The 12234-nt window shown below is 43.4% G+C and overlaps 1 protein-coding gene across 1 annotated transcript in view; it reads left to right on the top strand.

The window, feature by feature from the left end:
* DDX10 (DEAD-box helicase 10) overlaps positions 1 to 12234 on the top strand; it is a 265027-nt gene that overhangs the window by 208986 nt on the left and 43807 nt on the right. The gene's annotated exons all lie outside the window — the stretch shown is intronic.

Genomic DNA, 12234 nt, shown 5'->3' with positions numbered 1-12234 from the left:
TGTGCACATTTTCTGTCTGTTGTCACTTCTATTAACCGCCACAGGCTTCGCAAGCCAAGAAGTTGCTAAGAGACCTATCTGTTAATTTATTTTTCTGACCGCTTCTTTTTATAGTATGTAAACAGAAAAAAATCAGACAAGACGCTTCAGGTAAAATGTCATCGGCAGCTTCCTGAAGAGCCTCTCTAGATGCTGGTGTACATGGTAGTTTTTGCTGTAAAGAACCGTCAGAATCTAACATTGGTATGTGAGACCAAACTGTGTAAACCAAAAGCATCTTGATCTTCTGCAATGAAGTCGGCAATATTTGATCTTTTTATATTTTTATCCAATATTCGGATGAAAGTTGGTCAGAAATGACTTATATCCACAAATTATATTTCTTTGTAAGACTATTGTTCATCTGTCAACTAGTTTCATTGAATTTATATGACCAGGTAGATCAACCGTTACAACCAATGTGGACTAAAATGTGTATGGCTGCATCAGCCATCAACCATCTAATTACTATCTATTGTGTATGGCCACATTTACATGCACTAATATGCCATACAGTTGCATATAACACCCTTTAAATAAAATCTGAAAGCAGCAGAGACCTGGATTCCAGGAATGTATCACTTACTGGGCTGTGTTTTGCTGTTTGCAATACAAAGTGTTTTATCAGCAGGAGAATATCACAACAGGCAGGACTAGGTGTCTCGTGCATCGTGGTCCATCCACACCCCAGCACTGATTAGCATTTTACTGTCCGTGAACAGAACTCCCTGTTTCCCCCTTGTAAAATAACCAACACCTATACTCCCCTCCAGTGCCGTTCCGGTGGTGTCGGCTCTCGCTCTCCCGGGGATCCCTGCTATCTGTGCCGCTACGTCACACTCCCCTCCTTCAGACTAATCGCATTCATCAGCAGCTCTGATCTATCTGATTTGTCCGTAGGTGAGGAGATTGACGCCAGCGCTGATTGCCCACAGGGTTTATGTCACGCGATCCCTGGGAGAGCCGGTGCTGATCCAGTGGTGTCTGCACTGGCTCTCCCAGGGGTCCCGTGACATAACAAACAGTGCTGAGACCACTGGACCGCCACCGGAGGTGAGTGTGTTACTTTACAAGGAGAAAACATGGATTGAGAAGGGGTTGTCCGAGTAGTGGGCACTAGTGATGAGCGAACATGCTCGTGTGCCAACCCGAGCATCTTCGGTGTGTTCGAAAACTATGTTCGAGTCATCGTGGCATGGATTGCTTAACAAACGCTGTAACGCTGTATTTGTAAATTATCTCCAATTTTCACTCCGACGGGATAATATCCGTCAGGTCCGTCTCTCGAGATGAGAGCTATTGAGGGGAGGTTGAGCTGACAACATGCACAAGATGATCAGCGAGCGATCTCACCGGTATCCTATAATCCGCTTGTGTTGGGTTATTGTCTCGTAATGTGGATGGACGGCTCGTAGTCTCTGTCCTCCGTTCACACGCCGACTCTTTCAGTCCTTGCATCTCCATGCTGGATCTGTGGCTGTCTGAGTGTTTCCTTTATGCCGGGTAATGAATGAGATCTGCATTCATCGCCTCCGGGCTGTTGCGTAGACGTTGGTGGAGCCTTCTTATCTTATTTTACAGATATTTAAATGAATCCTTTTATCCATTTTACCGACTGCGTAATTTTGACTGAGAATAAGCAACAGGAAAACCACGTCAGAGATGGAGATGAGCAGGATCTTCAACCCTTTCTCCACATCTTTGTTGTTCTTCAGGCCTTAGCAGGAAGATTAAAACTTCAGAGTATAATGCTCCTTTTTTTTTTTTTTTTTTGCTATCCTTCAGGCTCAGGGAGACATTTGCACAAATAGATAATTTCTTTTCTCCGTTTTGTTTGTTTACGGAAAAATAGATCGAGTTTGGAGAAAGAATTACTTCCTTACAGGCATTGTCCATTTTAGGAAACTGATTAGAAGGAAATGGATCTCATCTCTTGGCCTGAGCGAAAAGCGACTATACCGAGCGTTTCACCCTCTCTGGACAACCTGTGTGAATGGACGCGGTGTAATGCTACATTTCCCCTGTGGTGGCGCTGCAGAGGAACTGAATACTTACTGCTCAGAATACAGCTGATCGCTGGATTAAACTTTGTCACCTGCTTATTGTGAAGAGATGTTTCTGGCAAGTAGATGTCCAAAAATGAGAGCCCCTTCAAAGGGGTGTTCTGATTTCCACCCTGTTTGCCATGGGGGCTGTAACGGTCCTGATTTGGCAGTACCATGATTTAGCCACTGACCGACAACAATCTCCATTGCTGGAAGATGTAACCAGAATCAGAGCAGCTCTTACAAGCTCTATATCAGAGACCTTGCAGGCGCTGTTCTCCTTGAGCAGTAAACCGGCCACCACTGGTAGCCTACAGAGGTGGCCATTAACCTAGGCAGCAGGCAGTAAACAAATTAAAAACTCCATTAATGAGGAAATTCTATAGTCACTTGTTACTAGCACCTTGTGCAATTTTACCCATTTACCATGATGAGACAACTCCATTAAGCCAGCATCTATCTTCCAAGGAGTTATGTTGGAGGAGCACGAGCTGTAAAAAAAAAAATAATAATAATACCCCATTTTCACGGCTTTCGGACCCCCCCAGCAATTATACTTTTTGTCTTCTATCCTGTGGGAAGATGATAAAAGCTGTTTATTGTCCAACCCTGTTTATTGCCAGTATTGAATTTATCATAAAAATGGGAGACTTTGTGGTCATGAAGTAGTTAACAGAACAGGAATTTATGGGAACACGCCGCAAAGGTGATGTGTAAAACTCTAAAAATACCGAGTTACCGATATAGAAATGTGGATCTGCTCGCATGGTAAGATTGTAATGTAGGTCAGCCCCCTTTAGATAAAATTGCTATAACCTTCCGAGAAGCGTCAAGTTGTCGCTGCGGAGGATGATGAAGCTGTTAGCTCGTATCCGTCACTAACCGGCTTTGGGTTCTATAGTGAGCAGGTATAATTGTAATATTCATAATTAGCACTACTGTGGACACGTTCTAGGCTGGTGTGAAAAAGAAAATCCTGCAAAGTAAGAATGGTTTAAAAAAAAAAAAAAAAAGTTAATAAAATGTTAAGTGCAGAAATAAAAAAGCGAAATCAAATCAATATTTAGGGTGAAAGCCTATTGTCTTCAGAACAGAATCAAGGCATCAGTTCCTCCAGGCACACTTAGTTTGTGTAGGAACTTCGCAGGGAGGTTGTTCCCAACATCTTGGAGGACTGACCCCTGATCTTCAGTGGATGTCGCTTTTGCAAATCCTTCTGTTTCTCAATGTACTCTTACACAGACTGGATACATATGGCATTGTACGCACTTGTATAAAATGTCCTATACATTTATTGTAGGTAGAATAACAGTCAAGTACTGCACAATAAGTCATACCACCTTAACACAAGCTATATTGATATGGATATTATGAGTAGAATTTTAGGTAGCAAATTAATAGACCTGAATTATAAAGTATTCGAATATACAAATCAATTTAGCACTATGCATATGATATTGATGGGTATAAAGATATATTAAATAGCCATAGAAAGATGAAGTATGCTGTTAAGATCATAAACCAAGAATAACACAGAACCTTACAAAAACAATAATGTGACGTCCAAACAGTTGGGAGAGGATCAATGATAAAGGCATCAAGAGTCTGGTTAGAATGCGTATCACTGCTTTATCAGGGGAAGCTTTACGGGACTTGATGTTGTCAAGATCACGACTCGGTGGGGCCGTATAATCACTTCCAGGATTCCTTGTCCTTCTTTATGCAAAAGACAGTTCTTAAAGGGAATCTGTCTGCAGGTTTTTTGCTATGTAATCTGATTACAGCATGAAGTAAGGGTTAAAACACCGGTATCGGCAATGCCTCTCTTACTAAGCTCTGTGGTTCTGTTTGCTTGCAATGATTGTTTTAGCACCAGGAGCTCATCATTGCTGGGACACAGCAGCGCATGCTTCCTGGTCTGACTCCGCCCCCTCCTGTGATGGGCACCTCACTGTTTATAGGCATTGTGTATTGAGAGCTTGGTGTGGGCGTGGTTAGCTTTCTCAGCTCTGCTTCCTGCTATATCTAAAAGCTGATTGTGTGAGAACGGCTGCACCCAGTAATCTTAATGATACATCATTGGATTCAGCTTCTTTTTGCCTACATCTGGCTGCTCTCAGATGAGGTAGCAAAAACCTGCTGACAGATTCCCTTTAAGGACATTGGCTGTATGTTCGGGATGAAAAGACTGAATACATGAATAGCAATTGTTTTAATAGAAATGAATAGGATGAGTCCTTCATGTTGTGTTTTTTTTTTTGAGCGGACGCACTTCAAGAACTCCTTGAAAAATTCTGCGCACATACTATAACGTCCATTATCCGTATCCTAGTGATGGCCACTGGAAATTTCCGCTTCAGATGCAAACCGTATCCCTTGATGGACCGTAACCATTTTTCTTGCCAAATTTAGGTGCATTTTTCCACGACACAAACTTTGATCAACGTGAGCTATTTTTCTCTCCTAGAAATAACGAGATTTGAATAAATATTGCCCTTTTCTGACAGCGAATAAGTCTTGCTTTCCACAATGACAAATCACATCTTTTATGCACCTTCCTTTGTTTGGTTAAAATCTATAATACATTTATCCAGAGTCGTCCGTGTGGTGCAGTTCGGCTCCACTACTTCTTGGCTTGCCTTTTTTTTTTTTTCTCTCTATACCCTCTAAGAGGAGGAGCATTGCAGTTGCAAAAATAAAATAAAAAATCCGACAGAACAAACTTGCTGCCATAGTTTATAAAAAAAAAAAAAAAAAGAAAGAAAAAAAGCGAGAACAGAAAATCCCAATGCAGGTTTAATCTCCCTGGGGATCTGCGGAGAATTGTGGAGATCAGCGCAGCGGAGCGCACACAGAAGAGTCCGCATTGATATCGCTTTCTGAGCAGTGCGCTGACAGCTCTGACCTCAAGAATGTAGAAGGAGCCTGGAATATCAGGGATTTTGGTTGTCATTTCTCTCCTTCTCATATCCAGAAGAAGAGAAAAAAAGGATATGGGAAAAAAAAATCACCTCAAGGCTCCGCTACTGCTTTTCAACAAAATCGTGCAGAAAAAAAAAATGGAGCAGTCGTCAAATCTGTCAAGACTCTGCTGACATTATACAGTCTGTCTAGACAGTCCGAGCAATTTCTCCAAGAGTGAGCGGTCAATACTTATTATAGGTTCAGGTAGACAGATGGATTATATGGATTTTATGGAGGGTTTATATATATATATATGTATATATATATATATATATATATATATATATATATATATATATATATATATATATATACATACATACATACATACATACATACATACATACATACATACATACATACATACATACATACATACATACACATATATATATATATATATATATATATATATATATATATATATATATACACTAAAATAAAAAAACTTTTTTTTAAATTTATTTTGTTAAAAGATTTTTGAGATTTTGACTTATTTTGTTACATTTGCATTATCTATAAGGACTAGTGTTGATTGAACGTGCTCCGACAGGGTGTTATCCGCCATGCTCCGGTGCTAACCGAGTGTCTTCGGCGTGCTCGAGAAATGTGTTCGAGTCCCCGCGGCTGCATGTCTCTCCGATGTTCGACAGTCACTAAACATGTAGCGATTGCCTGTTAGTAAATCCCCGCATGTGTTGTGGATGTCTAATAGCTACGAGACCTGCAGCCGCGGGGACTCAAACATATTTTTCGAGCGCGCCGAAGACACTCTGAGCATGGCGGATAACACCGTCGTTCGCTCATCACTAATAAGGACCTGAAGCGTCCGCCTGGGATAATGCAATGAATTGATGCTCGGCTGTAGATGTTGGGTTCTCTCCTGGGCAGGAGATATGCACACGATATATATGTATGCATGATCCTAGTCTAACACTTTCCTACAATTCTCTGCGCTGCTGCTTACCCTGCAAGGGTCAATACGCTCGGGGCCAAGTGCTCCCTCGGGGTCACTGAAAGTCTTTTGTTTTTTCTGCTGTACTTATTGCCCTGTATATAAACCCAACTAAATACTGGAATCCCATTAATGACAGGTGTGGAAGTATATGGGCTTCCGTTTATTCAGTCTATATAGGTACACAGTTCTGCGCTCCGTGTATATATATCAATATGACAGAACTAGATATAGAGCTATGTACCATGTCCAGTAGTTTGGAAATCTGTGAAAAAAATCTGAATAATTCACTAAGTGTTCATTTTGAAATGTTACTGGCGGGCACAGATTGGAGGTACTCTACCAGCACTAACACATTGTCATGGCCTTAGGTAGCGCAAACATTCCTCTTCCTTGTGATCGATGACTGGCTTCTTGTCTCCGTTCATTAACTAAGGTCCCATTCTTTATCACAGCTGTCTCCTTCATTAGTAAATCTTTTTATTTTGTATTTGTATACACAGAAAATGGTTTTCTGGTGTCAGGCAACCCCTTTAAAAGTTTGATCATATCTTCTAACTTCAGGAGCACAATGCTTCCTTGCAGAGGTGTAGCTAGGGTTTTGGTTCAGGGGAATGAATCTTCTGAGTGGGCCCCTAACCAGGTAACCTTGATTACAGCTGGGTGATGCACCCTGATAGTGGAGGAGAACCTCAGCAGATGACCGCGCTGTTACTGAAGATAATCTCTATATAAAGACCAATATGGATATTACCGCCATATGGGCAGTCCTACCGAACATCTAAGAGATCACAGCACAGTTACAGATAATGACTTACCGCTGACGTTCTTTCTGACGAAATCGTTCACTTTTCCCGTCTTTTCCATCTGGCCCAGACTGACATGACAACTTCTCCACCCAGGACTCTGCTGCAGAGAATACATCAGACACATTTCCCTTTCATATTCCAGCCCCATCACCATCTATTCCCAACCTGTACAAACTCCTCATCCTGCTGATACCCCAATACTGAGCCGCTGCTGCCATATGTGACCCTATTACTGCCCCTGATACCCCAATACTGAGCCGCTACTGCTTTGTGTCCCTATTACTGCCCCTGATACCCCAATACTGAGCCGCTGCTGCCGTATGTGTCCCTATTACTGCTCCTGATACCCCAATACTGAGCCACTGCTGCCATATGTGTCAATATTACTGCACCTGATACCCCAATACTGAGCCGCTGCTGCCGTATGTGTCCCTATTACTGCACCTGATACCCTAATACTGAGCCGCTGCTGCCGTATGTGTCCCTATTACTGCACTGATACCCCAATACTGAGCCACTGCTGCCGTATGTGTCCCTATTACTGCCCCTGATACCCCAATACTGAGCCGCTGCTGCCGTATGTGTCCCTATTACTGCACCTGATACCCCAATACTGAGCCGCTGCTGCCGTATGTGTCCCTATTACTGCACTGATACCCCAATACTGAGCCGCTGCTGCCGTATGTGTCCCTATTACTGCACTGATACCCCAATACTGAGCCACTGCTGCCGTATGTGTCCCTATTACTGCCCCTGATACCCCAATACTGAGCCGCTGCTGCCGTATGTGTCCCTATTACTGCACCTGATACCCCAATACTGAGCCGCTGCTGCCGTATGTGTCCCTATTACTGCACCTGATACCCCAATACTGAGCCGCTGCTGCCGTATGTGTCCTTATTACTGCACCTGATACCCCAATACTGAGCCACTGCTGCCATATGTGTCCCTATTACTGCACCTGATACCACAATACTGAGCCACTGCTGCCATATGTGACTTTATTACTGCCCCTGATACCCCAATACTGAGCCACTGCTGCCGTATGTGTCCCTATTACTGCACCTGATACCCCAATACTGAGCCACTGCTGCCATATGTGTCCCTATTACTGCACCTGATACCACAATACTGAGCCACTGCTGCCATATGTGACTTTATTACTGCCCCTGATACCCCAATACTGAGCCACTGCTGCCGTATGTGTCCCTATTACTGCACCTGATACCTCAATACTGAGCCGCTGCTGCCGTATGTGTCCCTATTACTGCACCTGATACTCCAATACTGAGCCACTGCTGCCGTATGTGTCCCTATTACTGCACCTGATACTCCAATACTGAGCCGCTGCTGCCGTATGTGTCCCTATTACTGCACCTGATACCCCAATACTGAGCCACTGCTGCCGTATGTGTCCCTATTACTGCACCTGATACCCCAATACTGAGCCGCTGCTGCCATATGTGTCCCTATTACTGCACCTGCTGTGTGGTTCTCTGTGCCTTCTAGATTCTAAAGAAACCCTCTATAATATAGTAATGCCAGGTCCAAGTGCCCTAGAAAACAGTGCCCACATTTTGCCCCCTAGAAAGTAATATTGCCCTGTGTGCCTCTAACAGTCACAGTAATCTGAGTTCCCCTATAACAATAAGTGCCTGCTTGATATTTAATAATGTCCTGGGTCCTCCCCCTGTACAGCTCCTCTATACACAGTATGATGCTCTCTTATACACAGTATAATGCCCCCTCACTGTATAGTACCACCCAAACAGTATACTGACCCCTCACTGTATAGCCGATACAGTTGAACTAGCGATGACAGGGTGGGGGAGGTACTGCTGGCACCGGGCCCCCCGCCTGTTCAGGTGCCCCATAGTGGCTGGGTGGCAGTGCAGGGAGATCGTGTCTCCCTGCTCTGCAACGGAGTATAACTCTATCGGCGTGCTGTGCATGCTGATAAGTTACAGTAGCGTAGCTCCGGGTGGGCCCCCTCAGAGCCCAGGGCGACCGCCCCTCTGCCCCCCGGTAGCAATGCTACTGCTTCCTTGCTTTCCAACTTCCCGCTTGCCGGAGGGCTTCTTGCTCCTGCTGATTGACAGTTTGGACTAGCGGCGTCATTGAGTTACTGGTCTAAAGTGCGCTTTACAATGCTGCAAGCAGAGGCGCCTTTGCGGCTGCAGCATGAAGGGAGCACGAGACACTGAAACCGTCCAGATCCATCCACATGGCCGGCTCCAGAGCAGTGCTTACAAGTTACATAGGAAAGAGCTCATAAGTAGAGATGAGTGAACCCGAATGTGTCCGGTGCTGAACTCCGAACACGGACTTCTCCAGGAAGTCAGTACTACAGTTCGGGGAGGAGCGAGAGAGACCACGGGGCCAGTCATCCCTACTTGTAAGTGCTGCACTTCTTGTTTTGGAGATCGACCACCGCTGATAGGTTCCAGATGTGGCATCTAGTCTAGGAAACCAGCTGTATATTATGAAATGAGAAAGGAAATGATTTCTATTGAGAATTAAATTGCAGAGGTGCTGGTTTGGGCAGGATAAATCTGATGACCGATTTCCTTTTTAAAGCATTTTATTAGTGAAAAAGACATTAATTTTGGGTAACAATTCAATACCTTAATATTTGTAGATCCTTAAAGGATTACCTAATAAAAACTACAGGATATGGCATAAATGTCTGACAGATGCAGGTCGGACTCCTGGGACACACACTTATCTCCAGAATACGGGCTTCGAACCCCCTAGCCCGCCTGGTAATGTTGTCGTAGGCCATAGGAGTGAATGGTGAGGGCCACATCTTCGTTCATTCCACCCCTGGATACAGTGGCTGACAGACGCTCCACCTGACTAATTGGGGGACTACTGTTCTGGAGATGGCACGAGAACCAGAGGGGAATGTGCAATGGGTGAGGTGTGCCTATATATGTCTAAGTTGGCCATAACCGGTTTATAGAGTTTGTGCTAACATCACCCTCTCCCAAATGGGGATGATCCATAAGCAATGCCCCATCTGTCTGACATCTGTAAAGATCTTTATCACGCAAATTTACAGATGAAGTCTGTCGTGTTTGTGGACTATGTATACGGCATCTATCAGACCAGCTGCTTTTGACTTCATGTGACGACGTCTGCAGAGCCCGACAACTCACAAGGGTCAGCGTTTGCAATGGTTGAATGGTCCTGATACAAGCTCTGCTCAGACATGCTGATTATTGACTGAGAGAGAACGGCTTTGTGACCCGTGAATTTAGTAAACTACCAACAAGAAATCCTGACGTGCATGAAATATCTCTACAAGATGAAATAAATTGTTCTTACAGAGCGTTACGGCAATCCAGGCAGTATAGTGTCTTCAGGACAATGCTCCCTGGAAGACGTGGCAACGGACAGCAGCAAGAAACGTCTGTCAGCCTTCCACCTGTGCAGCCTTCAAAAAGCTTATAGGGTGATGTGATACCGGAGCTTTTCCTCATGTTATCAGACCCCCACCCACCCTATTATATGAGTTGCATATAAAATAAACCCCTGAATCTTATCAGGACATCTAGTGTCTGCTGTGATTTTTACTGTTAATTGGATCTTGAAGATTTTTGAGGCCTCCAGTCCTCATGAATATGAAGACATGTCATACTTTTCATGTTTTTTTCCCCCCAAAAAAAACTAGACTTTGTTGCAAGGATGAGGATACTACATTATAATTGTCTATAAATTTATATACTGTACAGACCAAAAGTTTGGACACACCTTCTCATTTAAAGATTTTTCTGTATTTTAATGGCCATGAAAATTGTACATTCACACTGAAGGCATCAAAACTATGAATTAACACATGTGGAATTATATACTTCACAAAAAAGTGTGAAACAACTGAATTTATGTCTTATATTCTAGGTTCTTCAAAGTAGCCACCTTTTGCTTTGATGACTGCTTTGCACACTCTTGGCATTCTCTTGATGAGCTTCAAGAGGTAGTCACCGGGAATGGTCTTCCAACAATCTTGAAGGAGTTCCCAGAGATGCTTAGCACTTGTTGGCCCTTTTGCCTTCACTCTGCGGTCCAGCTCACCCCAAACCATCTCGATTGGGTTCAGATCTGGTGACTGTGGAGGCCAGGTCATCTGGCGTAGCACCCCATCACTCTCCTTGGTCAAATAGCCCTTACACAGCCTGGAGGTGTGTTTGGGGTCATTGTTCTGTTGAAAAATAAATGATGATCCAGCTAAACGCAAACCGAATGGAATAGCATTCAATTTTGAATAAATCCCCAACAGTGTCACCAGCAAAGCACCATCACACCTCCTCCTCCATGCTTCACGGTGGGAACCAGACATGTAGAGTCCATCCGTTCACCCATTCTGCGTCGCACAAAGACACGGTGGTTGGAACCAAAGATCTCAAATTTGGACTCATCAGACCAAAGCACAGATTTCCACTGGTCTAATGTCCATTCCTTGTGTTCTTTAGCCCAAACAAGTCTCTTCTGCTTGTTGCCTGTCCTTAGCAGTGGTTTCCTAGCAGCTATTTTACCATGAAGGCCTGCTGCACAAAGTCTCTTAACAGTTGTTGTAGAGATGTGTCTGCTGCTAGAACTCTGTGTGGCATTGACCTGGTCTCTAATCTGAGCTGCTGTTAACCTGCGATTTCTGAGGCTGGTAACTCGGATAAACTTATCCTCAGAAGCAGTGGTGACTCTTGGTCTTCCTTTCCTAGGGGCGGTCCTCATGTGAACCAGTTTCTTTCTAGCGCTTGATGGTTTTTGCCACTGCACTTGGGGACACTTTCAAAGTTTTCCCAATTTTTCAGACTGACTGACCTTCATTTCTTAAAGTAATGATGGCCACTCTTTTTTCTTTACTTAGCTGCTTTTTTCTTGCCATAATACAAATTCTAACAGTCTATTCAGTAGGACTATCAGCTGCGTATCCACCAGACTTCTGCACAACACAACTGATGGTCCTAACCCCATTTATAAGGAAAGAAATCCCACTTATTAAACCTGACAGGGCACACCTGTGAAGTGAAAACCATTCCCGGTGACTACCTCTTAAAGCTCATCAAAAGAATGCCAAGTGTGTGCAAAGCAGTCATCAAAGCAAAAGGTGGCTACTTTGAAGAACCTAGAATATGACACAATTTCAGTTGTTTCATACCTTTTTGTTAAGTCTATAATTCCACATGTGTTAATTCATAGTTTTGATGCCTTCAGTGTGAATGTACAATTTTCATAGTCATGAAAATACAGAAAAATCTTTAAATGAGAAAGTGTGTCCAAACTTTTGGTCTGTACTGTATGTATGTATGTATATAGATTTTACTTTTTTTTTTTTTTTTTTTTTTTTTTTTTTTTTTAATTCAGGTTTAATTTGTCTGTCCAAAAGGGTGAAAGTTGTCCTGGTAGCAAAAGTGGAATCTTA

This window comes from Ranitomeya variabilis, chromosome 3 (assembly GCF_051348905.1).
Source record: "Ranitomeya variabilis isolate aRanVar5 chromosome 3, aRanVar5.hap1, whole genome shotgun sequence".
NCBI classification, from domain to species: domain Eukaryota; kingdom Metazoa; phylum Chordata; class Amphibia; order Anura; family Dendrobatidae; genus Ranitomeya; species Ranitomeya variabilis.
This window is presented reverse-complemented; position numbering and strand designations above follow the sequence as displayed.